This window comes from Cavia porcellus, unplaced genomic scaffold, assembly GCF_034190915.1.
Source record: "Cavia porcellus strain 051 isolate PalLab524CR breed Dunkin Hartley unplaced genomic scaffold, mCavPor4.1 scaffold_17, whole genome shotgun sequence".
Taxonomy (NCBI): Eukaryota; Metazoa; Chordata; class Mammalia; order Rodentia; family Caviidae; genus Cavia; species Cavia porcellus.
Window position 1 is genome coordinate 1,097,501 of NW_026947500.1, and position 19,826 is coordinate 1,117,326.

The following is a 19,826-nucleotide window of genomic DNA, read 5'->3' on the forward strand; positions in this document are numbered from 1 at the left end:
TGGAATTGGTTATAAAAACACAAAAGAGTAAAGATAACTAAGATCTAAGCAAGTTTTCTGTTGGTACTTTTGACTTACCTATCAGTGAGACAGAATGTATGAGGTGATATGAATATTAAGGCTTCTCATTTGAATGGACATTCCACATGGAATGGGTGAGCAGTTTAGTAGTGAGTGGAGCATTAAATTAGGGAATCATCATTTTGCTTAGTTGAAGAAGATAAATCAAATTATTTTCAGGGGCTTTAATCTATTAACCTGGCATAGTTCTTTATTGAGAAGATAGGTGACTGTGGGAGCTCATCCTCGGGGGGCCACAGTGATCAAGACATCACAGTGAATGTGACATGCACACCATTCTGATGGAGCTCAGGAGCTGTAAGTAGGCCTTACATTACCCACTAGGACTTTTATTTCATTATCTGCTTTTTAAATTCATGACAATCATCAGCAAAGTTTCTTTTTTACTGTGTTCTGAATAATCTGTTGAGAAAAGTACTAGGCCTCAATAACTTCGGCTCATCTGTCATTTGAAGGGAGAGAATTTAGCTGCTATTCTAAAATGATTTTTTATAGCCATTTCATGGCCCAGGCATAAAGGCAAGAAGGTGTCTAGGTCCCTGCCAGTGATTCTTGTGTACTCTCTCTGACTTTTGTTTTATGTCACTGTTTCATGAGATCTGTGTGGTGTTCAGGTCTGTCTGGGCAGAATCTGTAGGCACTGTCAGGTCAGTGAACTTGTTAGGGCTTGGTTGGTGTAAAACATGAGAGCACACAATACTAACTGATGCTTAAAGTGTGCTGCTAACACAGCGAAGTCCTCTGAGCTGGGGGAAGTCTTTGGGGTTTCTGTTGAAGGGACTTGTGCGTATTTTAAAGGAACTTGGTCACACTACTTGTGTAGGAGTCTGTAATAAGTTACCAAGCTTAAAACTGACTCTTTTAATCATCCATAGGTTTTTAAAACAAGAGCTGTTAGTTTAAGAAAGATAATTATGAAGCACAAGAAAAGTAAAAGATTATTGATAGGGACAAAGTTTGACATAATCTTGGTTTACAATGGGTAAAAAACAAAGTTGCTAGACATGTTCGGGCATGTTTGTGATTCCCACACTTGGGGAAGCTGAGGCAGTAGGGTTGCAAATTGAAGCTCAGCTTGAGAGATTTAGTAACTTACTGGGAACTTATCTCAAAATTAAGACAAAATAATTTCTGGACATGTCTCTCAGTGCTAAGGCCCTGGGTTCAATTCTTAGTATTGAAAATAATATTATGCAACCGAAAAACCAAGTATTACCAGAGTGTCTTGGGACATACATGGAAGGATTTCACTCCTAACGCTACATAGGAGAATTATTATGCTCCTATGTTACAAAATGACAGAAAACTGCCTTTAAATTGTAGTAGGAGAAATTTATGTTGGATTGTGGAATGATGTTATATTTTGGTAAGATTTTCAAACATTGTAAAGCATTAGCTTGGGAGACTGTGTAGCCTTCAATTGGGAGAGCAGAGCCACAGGTAAAACTAGTTCTGTATCCACTGAGGGTAAAACTTTGACAAACTGTTGGCAGGGGATGGGAAAGGTGGTGGGCAAGTCATGGCTACAGAAATTTTGTGGGGCCTTATTGGAATGTGAGAAGAATAGCAGTGAATCACTTATGCTAAAAAAATCATCTCCAATACAAAGAAAAAGTTGTAATACACTGCAGATTATGAGAGAATTGAGAGGAACTGACTAGGCAAGCAAAACATTGTGGAAAGAAGAGGAAAAAAGACAATTAAAATGTGTATCCGCTTTAGTTTTTGGCTAGAATGAATAAAATGTAAATAGCTCTTTTATGTGAAACACTGCAAATTATTGTAACAAGAGTATTAAATAGTGATTGATTTTTAATTGAGACATTTATGTGCCTTCAGATTGAAGGCTAAAATCAATGATCTCCAAAAATCAATTCTTAAATTATGATTCCCTGATAGTTACTGAGATTTATGGGTGTTGAGTTTTGAGGTGCTCAGTGCATATGATTATAATTAAAGAAATGTTTCTATAACTATTCTGAAAAAAGGTATGGCATACAAAGAATTTTAACAAGATGTAATGTATTTTTAGGAACTGGCAGTGTACACAGGGAGATTTGGTAGTAACAGTAATAAGGTGTGCGTGTGTGTGCAGTCCTCAGGCATTGCTAGCAGAACTGAAAACAGGCAGAAGTGAATTTGCACTGTAAGGCTTTCCTGGATGGAGGGCCTTTGGGCTGAGCCATGCAAGAGTGATAGGGTTTTTGACTGATGGTGTCAGGGAGGTGGAGAGGAAGAAGTCTTATACACAAGAATATAGAGGGTAGTGCCCAGAATCTGGGATGAGTAATATGTGGTAGGTGTTTTTGAAATCCAGAACGGCTCTTGAGGAGCAAAGAGCACCATCAGAACTTGAGGACATGATGTGGGGGAAGGATAGAGTTGGGCAGTGAGTGCATTAACAGGGAGGAGCTGATGACAGCCGGGCCTAGGCAAGCAAATAAAAAAATGAAAATGAAAAAATTATGAGAGACAGACTGTGAAGGAAGGCCTGGGTAGATACAGTGGGAAAATTCAGATACAAAACAGTGATGATAGAATGACTAGGGAATGTGGAGGCCACTGAAAAACTGGAGAGAAGGAAATGATCCTGACAAGTCCGGGAATGAGATCGTTGGTCCAGTTCTCTGCCTCCTTTTTAATCCTTCCTCTCCATCTTTCCTTCCATGCTACCCACTGAGTCCCTGCTTTGTGTCTGGCTCTGTGCGAGGAACGTAATGAAGAGAAAGACAAACGTGGAAAATATGTCTTTGCCTCATGCTTATTGTCTAGTTTGAGGAATAGGATCTGTCCGTACGTATGAAATACTAAGCATACAGTTAAAGATAACATAACCACTGTGTGAACTCAAAAGAGAAGGACAAGTTATTGGGATTTCTCTCCTGCAGAAGCTAATCTTAGGTGCAAATATGCAAAGCGTATCAGGTAATAAATAGGTATCAGGTAATAAATGAGGTCAGACTCACCAGTTCTGGTTTCAATTTGCTATTAACAGATTTTTCTTTCAGGTGTTCTTGAAGATGTTCACATATCTCCATGTGTTGTCACCCACATATTCAGAGATCAGAGGAATATTAAATAAGTTTTTGACAAGCTATTCCTGCCCTCTTGTTATTTATTGAAATTTCTCACCCTCAGGAATTACTTTGCAGATGCTTCTTTTTGAAAGCTTTCTTTTATTTCAAAAATATTCATTGTCCTAGTGTACGAAATGCTAGGAGTACATAGGAGTTTATGGTAATCCCGATTCCCCATTACATTGCTTTGAAGCCTTATAATCATTGCATTCATTAGTTGGAATGGATTTATCCTGGTTTGTTTGATTTTATTATCTGTGATGGTATGAACAGCTATTTTGAAGAAAACAAGTCATTATAATAACCAGTGCTGATTTAATATCATCTTACTCTGAAGTCCTACAAGAGCTTGTGCTCTTCTGTTTCCATTGGTTCTATCATGTTGTATCTTATTGGGTTGTATTATGTGTGATAGTATAAACAAATTTTCTATGGAAAGTGAGATAATATAGTGGCCATTGTTCTGTTATTTGGTTCTGAATGCCCTGTAATACTTTCATTCTCTTTAATGGTTTTATACTATTTTTTATATTTGATACTATTATACTTTTATGTTTGATACTATTATATATGAAGTTATGCTCAACTATTTCAGAGAAAGAGACATTATGGTAGTTACTGTTAATTATGGATTGTGTTGTGGTGAAATACTGTGTTGCTTGCATTGTTCTGATCTGATCTGCTTTGTTATGTCCTGTTTTGTCTTAATCTCTTTAAAATTAAAACAAATATTCATTGAACTAATGAATAGGGTGATTTTTCTAATTTACTGAGCCCAAACTTTCAAATATAGCACTCTTAGATGGGGCGGAGCCTGCAGAAGATTTTATGGTTGGGTTGTCTTAGGAAAGTAATGTCATAGCATAGGATTCAAACTTGTGTTCTTGTATCTTGGGGTTGTAAATTAGCCCATCCACCCACTTTGTTTAAAGACTTTGTGGCTTTAGTAGAAGCTGTAAAGATTTTATTTATGGACTACAGATTTCAAATATCTTAAAAAAAATCTAAAATGGGCTGGTTATTTTACACTTTTCTCTTAATAGCACCAGGAATAAAATACCGATATCTTTTGTTGCCATCTGTTTCCTAGTTTCTAGGTCTATTTTTATTTCATGTTTCTATTCTGTTAAAAATCCTATTTATACAAAGTACATATAGATGGAAATATGAGTTTTTGCAACTTCTTATATTTTGTGAGTTAAATTACTTCATCATTTTGAAAGATACAGTTATTTGTGAAATTTGAGTATGAAAAATCAACAGAAAAAAAAAAGAAAGTGTTTTCCAGGTGAAATACACCTCACTGTTCTTTCCAAGGCCAGTGGTGAGGGCCACTTGATAAGAAAAATGTCACTATAGTATCTTGTCTTCTGCTGTATACTCGGGTAAACTCAGACTTCACAAAAAAAGTCCTCCGTAGAAGTGTGGTAGTGAGTGCACTGGAAGGCATTTTTTCACTCTATCTCTACTCTTTTGGGGCTCACTTCTCTAATTAAAATTGGTGTTTTGGAAAAGAGAACAGGAATTCAGAATATGGTAATAAATTATATCCTTGCCTCCGATGGAATTAAAATGATTTCAGACTTGAAATTTCCCTACCTCTGAAAACTTAATTTGATATTTTCTGTTGCACATGAAGTAGTGATTTGCAGAGGCACAGACTGTAAGATTAATTGAGGCAGCCATCTCTTCTGGCGCATCTAATCTTACATCTAATTATCTGATCATCTGAATCGCAAATACAGTAGTTAAAGGGTATCTGTTGAAAGGGCAGAGTTAAAATGTAAATAGTAAAAAGGAGCACTATGTTTTTCAGGAAACAGACATGAAGACTTGTAATACCCTTATGTTATTTGTGGCATGAGGGCTGCAGGTCACATAAAAATGTGAATATATTGCTCTATCACTAAAATGTGAAGATACTTCTGAAGTCTGTACTAGCCTTGTTTTGACAATTAACCTCCATTAGTATTCTAGACCACATAAGAGCGAAACTCTTAGAAGACTCTCTTTTCATGAATGTACTGTCAAATTGACTTCATCATTTAAATAGAACTGTAGGCACAGTAAATGATGACTTGATATTTATACAAAGCATAACCTTAATTAAAATATTATGAGCAATTAAACCCAGTGTTCATGGAATTATTGTACATTTATATGTAATAGAGTAAAAACATTGCATGGGACTGTTTAGCTTTTTGTATGAATCTAATTAACTTTGACAGGCTTTGGGCTTTTCTCCCTCTTATTTTTAGAAGTGCTATAGATAAACGTACTTGCATCTGGAAAACTTCAAACAGTTTTGATCAGCATTTCAGGTCTGATTTAAAATATATGTATCGAGACTCTCTTAAATACAGAGTTGGTAGACTTATGGTGCATTACTTCTTGGCAGAGAGTTGAGCTGTAGACTAGAGCCATTAGTGGGTATTCTTTCTGTCACAGTTTAGTGTCAAGTGGTCACTGCTGTGATCAGGTCTTTGTATATTTGATTCTTGTTAAAGCTGGAGGTGTGATAAAGTGAACTCACACTGCTGATTCTCTGGAAGGCAATTAGGAGGGAAGTGTTTCTCCCTATCTTTACATTTTCTCATTAGCCTTCGGAGAATAGGCATGCCAAGAGCAAATCCAGGTTTCCATGGAATTCCAGTGACTTATTGATGGTATGGTTTCTCTTCAAAATTCATGCTGGTATTTAATTGCCATTGTAATAGTGTTAAGAAATGGGGCCTTTTAGAGGTGACTAGGTTTTCAGGACTCAGTCTTATGATTGGATTAATGCTTTTGTCATAATAGGGTGCTACGGATTAAAAACTGGTGGTCAACTTAATGCCAGCTAAATTAAATCATCAGGGCGCTGAGTGTAGAGGTTCCACCTGAGGAAAGTTGCCAGCATAAATAGAAATGTGGAGAATGAGAAGAGAGGCATTGAGGCATTGAGACATTGTGGGTTCTTCTACATATTGCTGTTTGAGCTATTGGTTTTCCTGGAGAAGCTCTGATCCTTACATCCAGCATCACTTCCTGGTTTCGGAGAGGAAGACATGTGCTGTTTAATCTCTAGGACAGACTCATCACGCTGGCTTCCTGGCATGTATGTGACTGTGTTTATTGTGGAGCAGCTCAGGGCCTCTATATCACTGAGGATGGCTGTGCTACTTTTCAGGGCAGCCCTGGTCCTTATTTTGAGTCTGACTTCTCAGTGTAGAACCCTCAACCTACCAGCACAGCTCCTTCACCCTGCTGGCATAGACTTTCTAGCTTCCACTGTTGAACTTTGGGCCTTCCTAGCACAGATCCATAAAAGAAGTTGGCATGAGTCCTTCCTGGGGGCTCTAGGCCTCCAGTTGGACTTGTGGGAGGCATTGCCATGAGCTCCAGGCCTTCATCTGGACTCTTGCAGGACATTGCTGTGGGATTCAGGCCCTTGGCTGAATATTCTATGTCCTTAGTGTTGTGGACAGATTTCCTGCACTTTCTTGTGTTAACTCTGGGTGACCATCATAAGACAGTATTATAAATTCCATGTCCTGATTCTAATTGTTCTTTGCACAACCCCTGACTACAACGTAGGGCTTCCTTATCAAGGAGGTGAATTCCTGATGGAAAAGATGGAGTTGGCCTGATTTTTCTTTTAGTTTTCTGTGTGCTTATTTGCCTTTCTGCCTTGTTTATGACACAGCATGTAAGTCTTGACCAGATGTCAGCGCAATACACTTGGAATTCCCAGCCCATGGGACTGTTGGCTAAGTTTACCTACGCTGTGGTATTCTGTTGTAGAAACAGAAAATGGATGAATATAATCTGTGAAGAACAAAGTTCTCCCAAGAACTTTGCATTATGACATTAAGGTTGTTGGAGTTCCCACTCTCTATCGCTATCTCTTGTCGCCTTCTCCCCGGCCCCCGTCTCTCTCCCTGTGCTGTGTTACACAGGATTGAACTGAGAAATTACACACTGAGCTACATCCAGACCTCCCCCTCCTAAATTTTGCCACTAGATAGATATCTTACCAAGTCTATGAATTGTCTGGGCTGGCCTCAAATACTACCTCCGCCTCCCGGAGTACTGAACAGCAAACTTGAGCCACCACATTTGGTTCTACTTAACTCTTAATTTCCCAAAAACAACTAAGGATAGGCCCTGTGAAGAAGGTAGGAGTTTCCCTTTCTAATTTCTCAGTGGTACTCAAAAGTAACAATAGTGAAAACAAACATAACAACCACAGCAGTTTATTCAACACCAACCATTTAGGTGACTTCCATATATTATTTTAATTAATATTTTCCCAGATTCTTTGAAGTAGATTCCTCATTCAATTTAATGATGAAAAATATAGCTTTTTAAAATTGTCATTCTCAAAGGCACATAGTTAGGAAGTATTGTTCTATTAAAATGAAACTGGACAAAGTAAATTGGCATTGAATATTTAATGACATAAAAGTGAAATATGTAACACCAAACATAACAATATAAATAACATGAGACTCTTTAGGTAGCAAATAAAAAAGAATAAGTGTTCATATACAGTAGTACCTTGCTTCATGAACTTGTTTTATGATTTTGGGGAAGATGTCTGTGGTGGTGTTTGTGTGGATAAGATGGCCATGGTTGTGTGTGTCACTGTATGTGGAGTATATGAACTTAAGCAAAAGTTTGTCAAAACATTTGTTTGAGAGCTAAATTGTGACCAGATATGTTCATGAAACAAGGTACCACTGTATGTCTGTCTGTTGTTTGAAAGATCACATTCAGCTCCATGCAACTTGTATGATAATATGTTGCTATACTTTTTCTATTTTATCATTGGTTATGTTAATCTCTTCATTTATAAATGAAACTTTATCATAAGTATGTATTACAGGAAAAAAACAATAAAATTTGGTACTGTGGTTTCAGACATACACTGAAAGCCTTGGGACATAGTCCATTAAATAAAGAGGAACTACCTTGTGCGTACATGTAGACATGCAGCAAATGAAAACCAGAGATGAATGCGTGGGACAGTGGACAGTGGTTATTTTGACAGGAGAGGACAAAGAAGAAAGATACTCAAGTAATAACTCAGTAATAACTTTCTGCTGTTTAAATCTTCAAACATTGGTTAGATAATTATATATTTAAAGATCAAAAAATACTAAAGAAAGCTGCTAAAGTAAACATCTGAAAAAAATAAACCTATCACAAAGCAAAGTGGTGACAACACTGACTTCAAATGGCTCATCTGACTGCAATATTTGTTATTTATCAACTGAACAATGTGGCCTTTAAAATTGCATATTGATGTTTAAAACATCTCATGAAAAGGAATGTATACCATCATCTGACATCCTCTTGTTTCTTAAAAAACCTTCTTTATCATACACAAATGACTGATGAATATGTATGAATTTCATTTTCAATAAATTTAAACAGTATATGTTGAGCACCGGTGACATGCCAGTGTACTATGACATGGGGATTGCAGAAATGCATTGGAAGTTCTGTCCATAGGTGTGGGAAGCAGATGAACAGACAGATTAGTCCTCAGAGTACTGACACATAGAGCCTATGTGGAGGTAGTGGGAGGACCAGTGTGCACGGGGCTTTAAGGAAGACATAATTATTTGTAAGTCTAGGGCACATATAAAACTTTGTTTGGTACTCAGGTGGATATCTAGGTTGGCCTTAGTAGAAGACAGTACTCTGTGCCCTCTTCCAAAAGACCATGTATTATAGGAAAGAGAAAAATGAAAACACAGGGAAATATTGCAAAGCAAGGAAATCAGGATTAGTATGCAACTGACTACTAACTGAGACAGGTTAAGCCCTAAGCGAAACAAGATAAAAAAGAATTGACACTATTGGTGAGGACTATAGAAGGTTTCCTAAGGGGGAAAAATATTACCAGCAGTTTTTCAGTTTAGCAATTACTGTATGAAATAAGATTGGTCAGTGTTTTGCACTTTGAAGTTAGCTTTTGAATAGAGTCTTTATCCTCTGACTCTTGTTGGGATAAATAAAATAACAGATTCATCCATAAATTCACTCATTTAATTAATAAATTCACATATACCTGCCTGTAGTACATTACATTTATATATATATTCATATATATATATATATATATATATATATGTATCAATTACTAATGCCTTGGTGTGTGTGTATATATGTGTATATATATATACAACCAGAATTAAAAAAAAGATTTCTACTCTAAAAAATAGAAATGTAGAGCAGCTACCTCTTTAGAGTTTTTTGTAAGATGTATTAAAGTTGACCTCCACATCTTTCCAAGTACATTAATACATAATTATGTATCTGAAATGCTTAACATATACTAGCCTACTCTAGATGCATTATAATATTTGTTCTTTTTTTCTTCTTCACAAAGCTTTAGTGATTTGAACTAGGAATGCTGTCAGATGATGTGGTGCCCAGTAGCTCCAGGTTCTTTTCTGTCCCACTCAAAGAAATGGCTTGAGATAACCAATGAACAGGTAGACATAACTTTTATTTACAGGAAAGGAAGAAAAGGAAGGACTGAAGAAGGAAGAGCAAGAAGAGATACATTGTGCAAGCGGGATAGGTCAACTACAGAAACCGGAGGACAGCAGTACAGGAAGCCTGCAGTGGCAGTGAAGTCAGTGGCCACTGTCTTTAACACCCTCTCAGTGAGGTCCACTGGGAGCTGCTCTGCCCACCCATCCTGTGATTAACGTGTGATGTTCAGCCTCAGTTCTGGATCAGGTTACATCCTGTTTTCCAGGCAGCCTGTCAAGCCCTAAATTCCTGACTCTCCGCCCACACACAAACAGATGAACATGAATCTCCATAATTCTGTGTGGGTTGTTGAGGGAGTGCAGCTGTTGGTCTTCACAGAGCTACTTGCTGACAAGGACTGCAGGCCTACCTTTGGGAAGTTATGTGCTGTCTAATTAATAGGATGACAAGGCTCACTAGCTGGACAGAGGAAAATGAGACTTACTGTTTGTGTGTGGTAATGGAAAAGGGCTTGGTGAATCTGTCAGGAGCCTGTAGAAGCAAAGATGGATGTTAATACTGTAGAGTACTTGAAGCCAAATTGAAGCCTATGTTTTGAAGAGGGATCTCAGGTCTTTCAAAGGTTCATGGGAGTACCATTTTTCTTTTTATTGGTCATCTTCAGATATTTCAGGTGGAGCTGACTTTACCCAAGAGAGGTAGATACAACTACTTATTCCTGTGATTCTTCTGTATTGGGTGTGGCAGGTATCCCTGAAAAGAGGCCCTTCCATTTTGGTTTTAAATTGTTACAGATGCCCTTCCTTTCCAAGTTTAACAAGCATCAAATCTCCCGAGCAGACAGCAGATGGCTCCCCTAGGCCAGGAGCTGGTAGGAGTTTGTAGGCAGTTGTAAAGGTGTCAGTTAAACTGATGTCTGTTTAAGTCCCCCACACAGTGGCATGTGAATAAAATCTAATTGCCATTTTTCTTCAGAGTATGTCTCCCTTTTTAACGGGAAAGATGGCTTAGGCTTACTAGGGTCACAGTAGAGATTGAGAGGACAAGATTTGTAGACCTATCAGGTGGTCATAGTTGTTCTGAACGCTGTGAAAAAATCATGAAGTTTTTGAGGGGAGTACTACAGCTTCAGAGATTGAGAACAAGGCCAGGGTCTTGAAGGTTGTCCTTGTTTGTTAGCTATTTGATTTTCCAAAGAGACTCTAGATATACCTTTTTGGTGTCCCTTATAATGTGTGACACTAACCTGTTTGTGAAGAAAGACTGCCTTTAAAGGTAACAATCTATCATTTATTGAAAAAAAAGGAGAAGGAGAAGAAAATGGATGGGCTATTTTGCATACCCTAGTTTAGGGGCGCTCCCAGAGATAGAGACACCTAAGATATTTCATTCCACAGTCAATTTTGATTGCGGAAATGATTTAACTGCAAAATAGTATCATAATTTAAACTGCCATTTTGTATTCATCTTTTTCCATTTTCTAGTTAATATCTGACCCAAATTATATTGCAGTAATACATAAGTTATTCCTTCTTCAGATTGGCAGGGTCAATTTTTTTCCCCCACTATTGAAGGATACAGCTTAATGGTGAGGTCAATGGGATCTGTGGAATGCTTTTCAGGATATCTCCAGTGATGCATCTTGCGGCACATGGAGAGAGAAAATTAGGTCCTGGGTCCTGCAGAGAGTGTCTCCTACAAAAGAATGAGTCCCGTTGGTGCACAAGACATCCCTTATTATACCCAAAGGACTTCCTAAGCAAATGTCTTTGCTTTAGGTTATGTTGGTTGATCCTTGATAAGTACAGTCCCCCAAGGACTCCCTCAGCCCTGGGGCTCTCCATCCTTAGGCCTACTGACTCTTTAAGGGGAAAAAGAGGAGGAGGAGGAGTAAATAAGGGTGAATCCTACCCGGGGTTTTGCAGCTGTCTGAGAAACAAGTACTGCTACACTCATCCTATGAATGCTTTGGTAGTTTCTTTAGAGCAGTAGAAGTTACCTGAATTTTTGAAAGGACTGATCCCCATTGTCATATTTTTCTGAAAGTGAAGGCTTTAGCTCTTGTCTGCAAGTAGAAAAGCCGAGAGGCCCTACAATCCACATCCGAGTGTAAGACTAGAAGAATAATATAGAATTTTAAAAATACACTTATATCTTTAAACTGCCAGAAATTAACAAGTACTTAAAAGAATCTGTAATCAATTCTTGATTCAAGGTGATAGAGTATTATAGATCCCGAGTGTTATGGTTTGATAACTAGTGGTCAACTTAACGCCAGCTGGATTACACCAGCATGCGTTGAGAGAAGATGCTCCACCTGAGGAGGGTTGCTGGGATAAATAGGTGAGAAGAAGAGAGGTGTTGGGAAGGATTGAGGTGTGAAGGAGGCATTGTGGGTTCTCCTACGAGTTGCTGTCTCAGCTGTTGGTTCTCCTGGAGAAGCTTTGGTCTTCACATCGAGCATTGCTTCCTGGCTCCGGAGGGGAAGACATGTGCTGTCTGGTCTCCAGGATGAACTCGTCACACTGCTTCCTGGCACGTACCCGACTGTGCTTGTTGTCTGAGGAGCTCGGGGCCTCCATGTCGCTGAGGACAGCTGTGGTTCCTTTCAGGCAGCCCTGCTCTTTGTTGTGAGTGTGACTTCTCGGCTCCAGTGTAGAACCCTCATCCCACTAGCACAGCTCCTTCATCCTGCTGGCATGGACTTTCTGGCTTCCATTGCTGACCGTTGGGTCCTCCCGGCACGAATCCGTAAAAGAGGCTGGCGTGAGTCTTTCTTGTGGGCTCTGGACTTCCAGTTGGACTCGTGGAGGCGTTGTCCTGAGTTCTGGGTTTTTATCTGGACTCATGTGGGACATTGCCGTGGGGTTTAGACTCTTGACTAGTTAATCTATGTTGTTGGTGTTGCGGATAGATTTCCTGCATTCTCCTGTGTTAACTTCCGGTGACCATTATAAAACTATTATAAACTCCATGTCCTGATCTGAATTGTTCTCTGTGTACAACCCCTGACTACAACACCGAGTCTGCCTTTGTCAGTGGAAGAGAAGAGAACTTATTTACTGTCCTAAGGAGGAGGTCAAGGAGGCCCCCCAGTGGGGCTGTCCTTTTAGATGGGAGAGGACTGTATTCCCCTAGCATTATTCTCAGGAGTTATTATGAGGGATGGAGTCTTGGCAAGACTGGAAAAGCTGTTTGTTTTCTCCTGGAGGCACTGTTGGAGCTCGTGGAAAACCAATCTCATACAGTAAAACTGTTTTCTTTGTGGTAAACTTCTTTGAGCCTGTTGGTAGTTTTCCTGCCAAGGAACCGGTTACAGTAGAATCTTGTGGCTACAGTGTCCATTAGCAAGGCCATTGCAACTGTGGTTGTATCAAGGCTTATAAAACTGCAAATGTTTCAAGTACAGAGATGAGGCAGTATATCTGAAGAACTAGAGAGTCAGCCCAATCTTTTAATAATAAAATGCTTTTTTAAATTTTAGTCATTTGTGGTGGATTGACAACTGGTGGTCAACTTACAACACTCAACTGAATTGAGTCAGTGTGGTGCTGGCTGTGGAAGGCCCACCTGAGGATTGTTTCCAACTACATAAAGAGAACTAGAGGGGAAGAGGGTGCAGGCTGTTGATTCCCGGAGAAGCTTGTCGGACTGGGTTTCTTGACATGAATCTGGCTGTTTTCATCATCAGGGAGCTTGGGGCTTTGTTGTTACAGAGGAGGCTGTGGTTCTCTTGTGGGAGAACCTCTAGTCCTCACCTTGAGTCTCCTTTCCTGGCTCTAGTATGGATCTCTCAGCCTGCTGGCACAGATCCTTCATCCTGCTGGTACGAACTTTCTAGCTTCCACCACTGACCTTTCCAAGTGCGGGTCCTTGGTACAGATTTGCATGAGACCTTGTCATGAGCTTTTGGCCTCTGGTTGGACTCATGGAGGACCCTGTCGTGGGCTCTAGGCCTTCAGCTGAACTCACGCGGGACGTTGTGGGATCCAGGCCCTCATTTGGGTTCTTTGGATCTCTAGTGTGTGGACAGATCTCCTGTAATCTTTTGCATTTGGGTGAATGTTATAAAATAATCCTATAGATTATGTGTCTGTATTATATCTTTTCCCTTGAAAATCCTGCCGACAACTGCGTTGCTACTGTATTTAGAAAACCCAGTTTCCTTAACATTACTTTTTGCAGTACCTAAGAGAAAAGGAGACTGATAATCCTCTTTAACAGGAGAGGAAGGTCCACTTTGCATGCCTGTTATAAAGAATAAATGTTGTAGAAATGCAGTGAAGTACTTGTATACCAAGTAGCTTAAGATCCTGTACTCAACCACAGCCGTGCTTATTATTGGCCAGGAGTGGCCCTCCAAGAGACATAGGGTCCTTTTCTCAAGATTCAAATTTACTTAAGCAGGAGTCTCTTCTTAGAAACCAATATGAGGACGGCAGGGAGGGAAGATTCTTGCCAAGGAACTTAGAACCACTGCTGGCATTAGACACAGACTAGATTTTTAATTGTCAGGCTCAGAAGGGGCCTACATCATTTTTAATCTGTGTTGGGTCTCAAGCCTTTATAAACTCGGCAGTTTAATACTGCTGGCATGAGACCATTCTTTTGTGCCAAAATCAGTGGCCAAATTAGCTTTGTGAAATGGTCTACTGCCTTGAATCCCAAACACAAATGGCACTGCCTCTTGAGATCAGCTATGAAATGAGTCTCCAAAATACACTGTCGTTTTCTGGACATTACTTGGCCAGGAATGTTCTGTCTCTTTTTTTTAAGTGACTCTCAACCAAGGGAGAAGTAACAGGGGCAGAGACAATATTAGCCTCAGACACTGACAGCAGTGGACAACTGTGAACACATGCCCTCAGGCTTTTCAAAGATAGAAACATTTCCCTTAAATATTTTCTAAACTGGTAGCAGACTTGTTCAGGTGAGTGAGAGTGCAGTGGAAGCCACAGAGAGAGGAAGACAGGTGGTAGATGGTGTGATACAGACGCTGACACTTTGAGTGAATAAGTAGCCATATTTGAACCACAGTGATTTTAATGTACTATGTAAGAAATCCTTGAACAAAATAAAGAAACAATCATAGTATTATCATTTGGTCTAAGAGACTGTCACTCCCTCTGTATGTCCGAGAGGAATGGTTAACTCTTACCAATCCACTTGATAAAAAGCCAGCACAAGGATCAGAGATGGCTGTTTCCTATAACTTCAGTCCCATGGTCACAAAGCTAGAGTGGACAGAAGGACAGAGTGGATGTATACCTATGTAGATTTGGGGATCAGGGCAGTCTTGCTATGTAACCCTTGCCCAGAAAACTGGGATACTTTTGCTGGAGACTCCTTGTAGTAAACTTGTTTCAACCAATATGTACCAGTTACAGTACTTGTGGCCACAGAGTCTATTTGCAAGGATCATGTAACTATGATTGTATCTGAAACTTACATGACTGTGGATATTTTAAGTATACAGATGAGAAAGTGTACCTCGAGAACTAAAGGGAAAGCCCAACCCTTAATTTATATAAAATACTTTTTTAGATTTTAAGTGTTACTATTACATTTAGAAAATCTAAAATGATGCTAGAATGTCATTAAATATTTGGTTCACCGAGGGTGAGCCTTCCATTGCCACAGGATGGTGCAGCATGTGAGAAGGCGCTGACTGGTGAATGAGGTCCAGGGACAGGTGAAAACTAGGCACGGACCTTCGTGCGGAGAAAATGGGTCCTGAGTTTCTTGACCCCCACATTAGGGATGCCTCTGTGGGGAGAGGGCTATTGATCCCTTCTGGCTGGCTGTGTGTGCTGGTGCCATTCCCTAGGTGCCAAATGCCATCACCTGTGATGAGCATACTGCAGGGTAGACTCAATACTTGAAATCAAGGACAAAATATAGAAAGTTGTGTTACTGTGCTGTCTGTGCTCTGAACACATTTTTCCAGGTTCATCTGTTTAAGCTCATAGCAAGTCCTGGCCAAAGTGGTAAAACCTACATCTGTAGTTGAGAGAGCATCTTGAGACTTTTCATATTCTAAGCTGAGGGCGGTTCTGATCTGGAGTATTCAGGATGGCATGCGTGTTGCTGTAGCAGCCTAGGCACAGAGGGACTGAAATTTATGGCACACTCTGCGTATGGTAGTAGGACTTCCTTCTGTGCTTTGTAAGCAAGTCGGTCATCGTCTGAGTCATCATTTCACAGCAGTGTGCACCTACATTTGAGGGCTTTATCTTCTAACAGTGTGCAGTCTTAAGAATGAGGCCTTGAGATCCCTGCTGTCTCTCACCAGTGCTTGAATGTCATCCTTGTTACTTGATCACACTGGTATTGGACATCTCTCACTCAGAGCTTTGAGAGACTTGTTTATTATTGATGTACAGGAGACCAAGACATCGGTTGTCTTTGTACACCCATTTAGGTTTGGTACTACAGAGTTTTTATAGTTTTGTGCAAAAGTCCTTACTGTACTGTGTCTTACTCAAAGACACCCACAAAAGCTTAGGTTATGTGAAAAAGCCCCCACATCATTTTGAAATATTTTTTATTACTTGGTCCTCCTATCCCTCTGGAAATCAAACAGATCAGTTGGCTGTCAGTTGTCATCTAGGACAAGAACATTCCAGACACTGAGCACAGAGACAAAACATAAATGACATTGAGAAAAGAGTAGAAGTTCTTTGGGAAGTTTCTTACTGATTAAAATATCTAATCAATAGTAAACTTCTTTTGTTGTTGTGATTTATTAAGTTTTCAGATTAGTCACAAGATATTCTTTTTTTATGTAAGATGATGGCAGCTGTGGTGATTTTGCTGGGGGCAGAGACCCAGAACAGGTGTCAAACCTTGAAACCCAGAAATGCCTTCCCTCATCAGAAGGACGGGAGAGTGCATCCTGATCCTTGTCTGCAGGGGGAAATGAGGCTTCAGATGATCAGGACTTTGAGTCTCTATGGCTCTTGGGGATGAACCGGTTTTGTGTGGTTGCAGTGGAGGCGGTGTGTGGTGGAAACTCTGCAGCCTGGGGCTTCTCTGCTAGGCATAGTTACCCCAGGATGAACAATATTCAGAGAGCTGTGGCTAAGCCACGTTGCCAGTGTGTCCTCTCAGCTCTGTGTCTGGAACTATCTTCTAGCTCTGGGCACCATACAGTCAGTGCCTGAATCTTAGATGAGAAGCAGAAAAAAAAGCCACATAAACATGGCACTAGAAAGTGTTTTCAGAGAGGAGAAGAAACCCCAACAGCAACCACTGTTCAGTGAAAGTGACAGTGTATCCTTTGCACATTGTTTACACTCAGTGAAGAGTGTGACCTATGTTCCTGTCTTGGAAGATGCTGCAGTGCTTCTGTAGATCTCTGGTAGGACCGTAGGTGTCCTCAGGGTGGGGCACTGGGTGTAGACTGAGGGCTCTGGCTGACCAGGACCATGCAGTGCTGTGCTTGTCCTTGGCCGGCAGGGAAGCCTTCCCTCAGTGCAGATACTAGGGTTCCTGACTCCACAGGCACAGGGTAACATGGTGAGGTTGGTTCCACCACAGTCTGTCTCCTGTCACCACCAGAGGTGTTCTTGCCACCTTCTTCACCCTGGTGGATTGACTTACTGGGGATTGCAGGCAGACCTGAGAGACTTGAGGCTGGCTGGCGCTGGAGGGTGGGCCAGGTGTTTTGATCTGCTCTCCTGGTGGCAGACAGGTCACTCCTTGGGTCTTGGGCCAGGGATGCTGAACTGGAGTGAGGCACCCTCTCTCTATCCTGATGATGCTCTCCCTGGTTCATTCTTCCAGGGGAAGCACTGCCGGAAAAAGGAGGAATTGACAGCTCTATGGTTCTGGCCTTGGCCATCCCCTAAGGAGAGAAGTGCTGAAACTGACAGCTCCCAAGGAAGACTGACAGGGAACATCTTGCCCTGGAAATCAGCCAGAGTAGTGGCATGGCTTATCAGGAAGCAGCTGTAGCTTCCCAGCCACGGTGAGGCCCAAGGCCAGCACCCTCACGTGGGCACCTGCAGCTGTATGTCGTACTGTGTAGGGGTCAACACTGGTCTCCCAGGCCGTCTGGCTTCCATTGTTTGCTGGCAGTTGCACAGGCTAAGATCTGGCTATAAAAGGTCTGCTTTTTGCCTTTTCCCTGTTTGGAACACTTCTCCTGGCAGGCAGTGGGAAGGGGTGGAATGCAGTGGCCCATGCCTGTGGCACCACACTTGACTTCACCACCTAGAACCAAACCGAGACTGTAATCCCGAATTCCCTTGGCTATTTTCCCCTCAGGGCTTGCTGTGTGTGCCACCTAGGACATGTTCCCTAGCCCAGCAGGTGACGCGAAAAGACTCAGCGTGGCTTTGTGGTGGAAACCGAAATGGACAGACCCTCACAGGCTCCTCTATGTGGGTCTACCTCCCAGCTCCATCGTGCCTCTCACTGGTTTGCAGAACTATTGCTGAAGGCAGTGTCTGGTGATTCCAAGCTCTTTCTGTCCTATCTAAAAACTGCCTAAAGCTCATGAACAGGTAAACACGAGTTTTATTTAAAGTAAAAGAAGAAAAGGAAAGATGAGCAGGAAGAGACACATCTGTGAGCAGAACAAGCCCCCACAGACACAGGACAGCAGCACAAGCAGGTTGCAGGGGTGGTGAAGTCAGTGGCGGTCATCGTTTATACCCTCTCAGGTCTGGTGTGTTGCAGGTTGCTCTGCCCATGCATCCTGGTCACGATTGACAGGTCACTTTATGCCTTTCATCCTCAGTTCCTAATCACGTTACATATGTTTTCAAGTCAGCCTACCGTGCCCTAATTTCCTGGCTCAGGAGAGAGAGAGAAACTTGCAGGGCAAAGAGACTGTTAAAAAAATGAAAAGTCTGAGAGCTGAATGTTTGGAGAAAAAATAAATTTTTCAGCTGGGTGTGATGGCTCACCCTTCCAGGACTCTGGGAGGCTGAGTCAAGATCAATAGTAAACTTAAACCCAGCCTGAGCAGGTTAGTGACTTAGTGAGGCTTTTTTTCAAAACAAAAAATAAAAAGGGACCGAAGATTTCTGTCAGTGTGGAAGTCCTTGATTCATCTCCCAATACTGGGAAAGATGAGTTTCAACAACTAGTTCCCACCAGTGTCTCAATTTCTTCAAGGGAAAATGATAATATATTAAAAATCTATATGCAGTCAGGGTAAAGCATGTATTCTCTTAAGGATCAGAGGTGGCTGTTTTCTATGACGTTCTATAAGATATTCTACAGGCCATGGGTTATAGCTCAGGTATGGAGTGCATGCTTAGCGTGTGCAAGACCCAGATCCAATCCTCAGCACTGAAATAAAATTTGAGTATATAAATTTATTTCCATGTTTCATTTTTAATAGGCAAAATATTTTTAAGAGGCAAAAATCTTCACAGCCAGTCTGACTCATATTGAACACTACACTTGAAACTAAGCCTTTTTGTGCATTTTATGAAGAGATAATGTTCTTACTGTACAGTATGTACTCTCACAATAGAAAACCTGTACTATAAACAAAGGAAGTACAAAAAACAAATAAACAAAGAGTTGTAGTTCTGCAAACAAAAAAGAAAGAAAAATTCCCAGCATGTTAGCATTTGCTGCTGATTCTGGTTTTGTTTGTACTTATTTATAACACAGGTATCGCCTTCCTGCCTGGCATCATGCTGCTGGGATTTGGTTGCTTTTCTTTAGTGTGACTTAGTGTGCAACCTTTCTTCCTTCTCACCATATTCCTGAGAAGAGGCCATAGACAGAAGGCATCTGTGAATCTGATTTGACTACACACAGAGGTCTTTCCTTCCTGTCACCCCTCAGAGTGTGGAAGATGTAGTCTGACAGGGGAGGGTTTCAGCTCTGTGCTTGGGGTCAGACGGGGGAGCAGCTGCTCAGCCTGGGCACAGATCCTCACAGCTGGCTGGTGTGGAGGAGATTGGATGTCTGGCTGTCTGGGGTCAGAAATAGGAAGCAATTTGAGATAATTGGCATGTGTCCTGAGATTCTGAACAAACAGAGCAATAGATTAGGACTTGATGTGACCCAAAGGTGATGGACCGCTGGGCCAGAGACAGAAGCAGGAGGAAAGAGGAAATGCCCAGGATGTCTGCAGATGGAGAAATTTACCTGGAATAATCTTTTCTTTCTTGCTGAAACTCTAGGAACTAAGGGGTTTGAATATATTTATGCCTG

General features: G+C 40.9%; 1 protein-coding gene and 1 pseudogene across 1 annotated transcript in view; one reads left to right on the plus strand and one right to left on the minus strand.

The window, feature by feature from the left end:
* The window catches only part of LOC100727084 (uncharacterized), a 357,749-nt gene that overhangs the window by 34,417 nt on the left and 303,506 nt on the right, over positions 1–19,826 (plus strand). The window lies entirely within an intron of this gene.
* On the minus strand, positions 15,223–17,490 carry LOC100726807 (F-box/LRR-repeat protein 20-like; annotated as a pseudogene).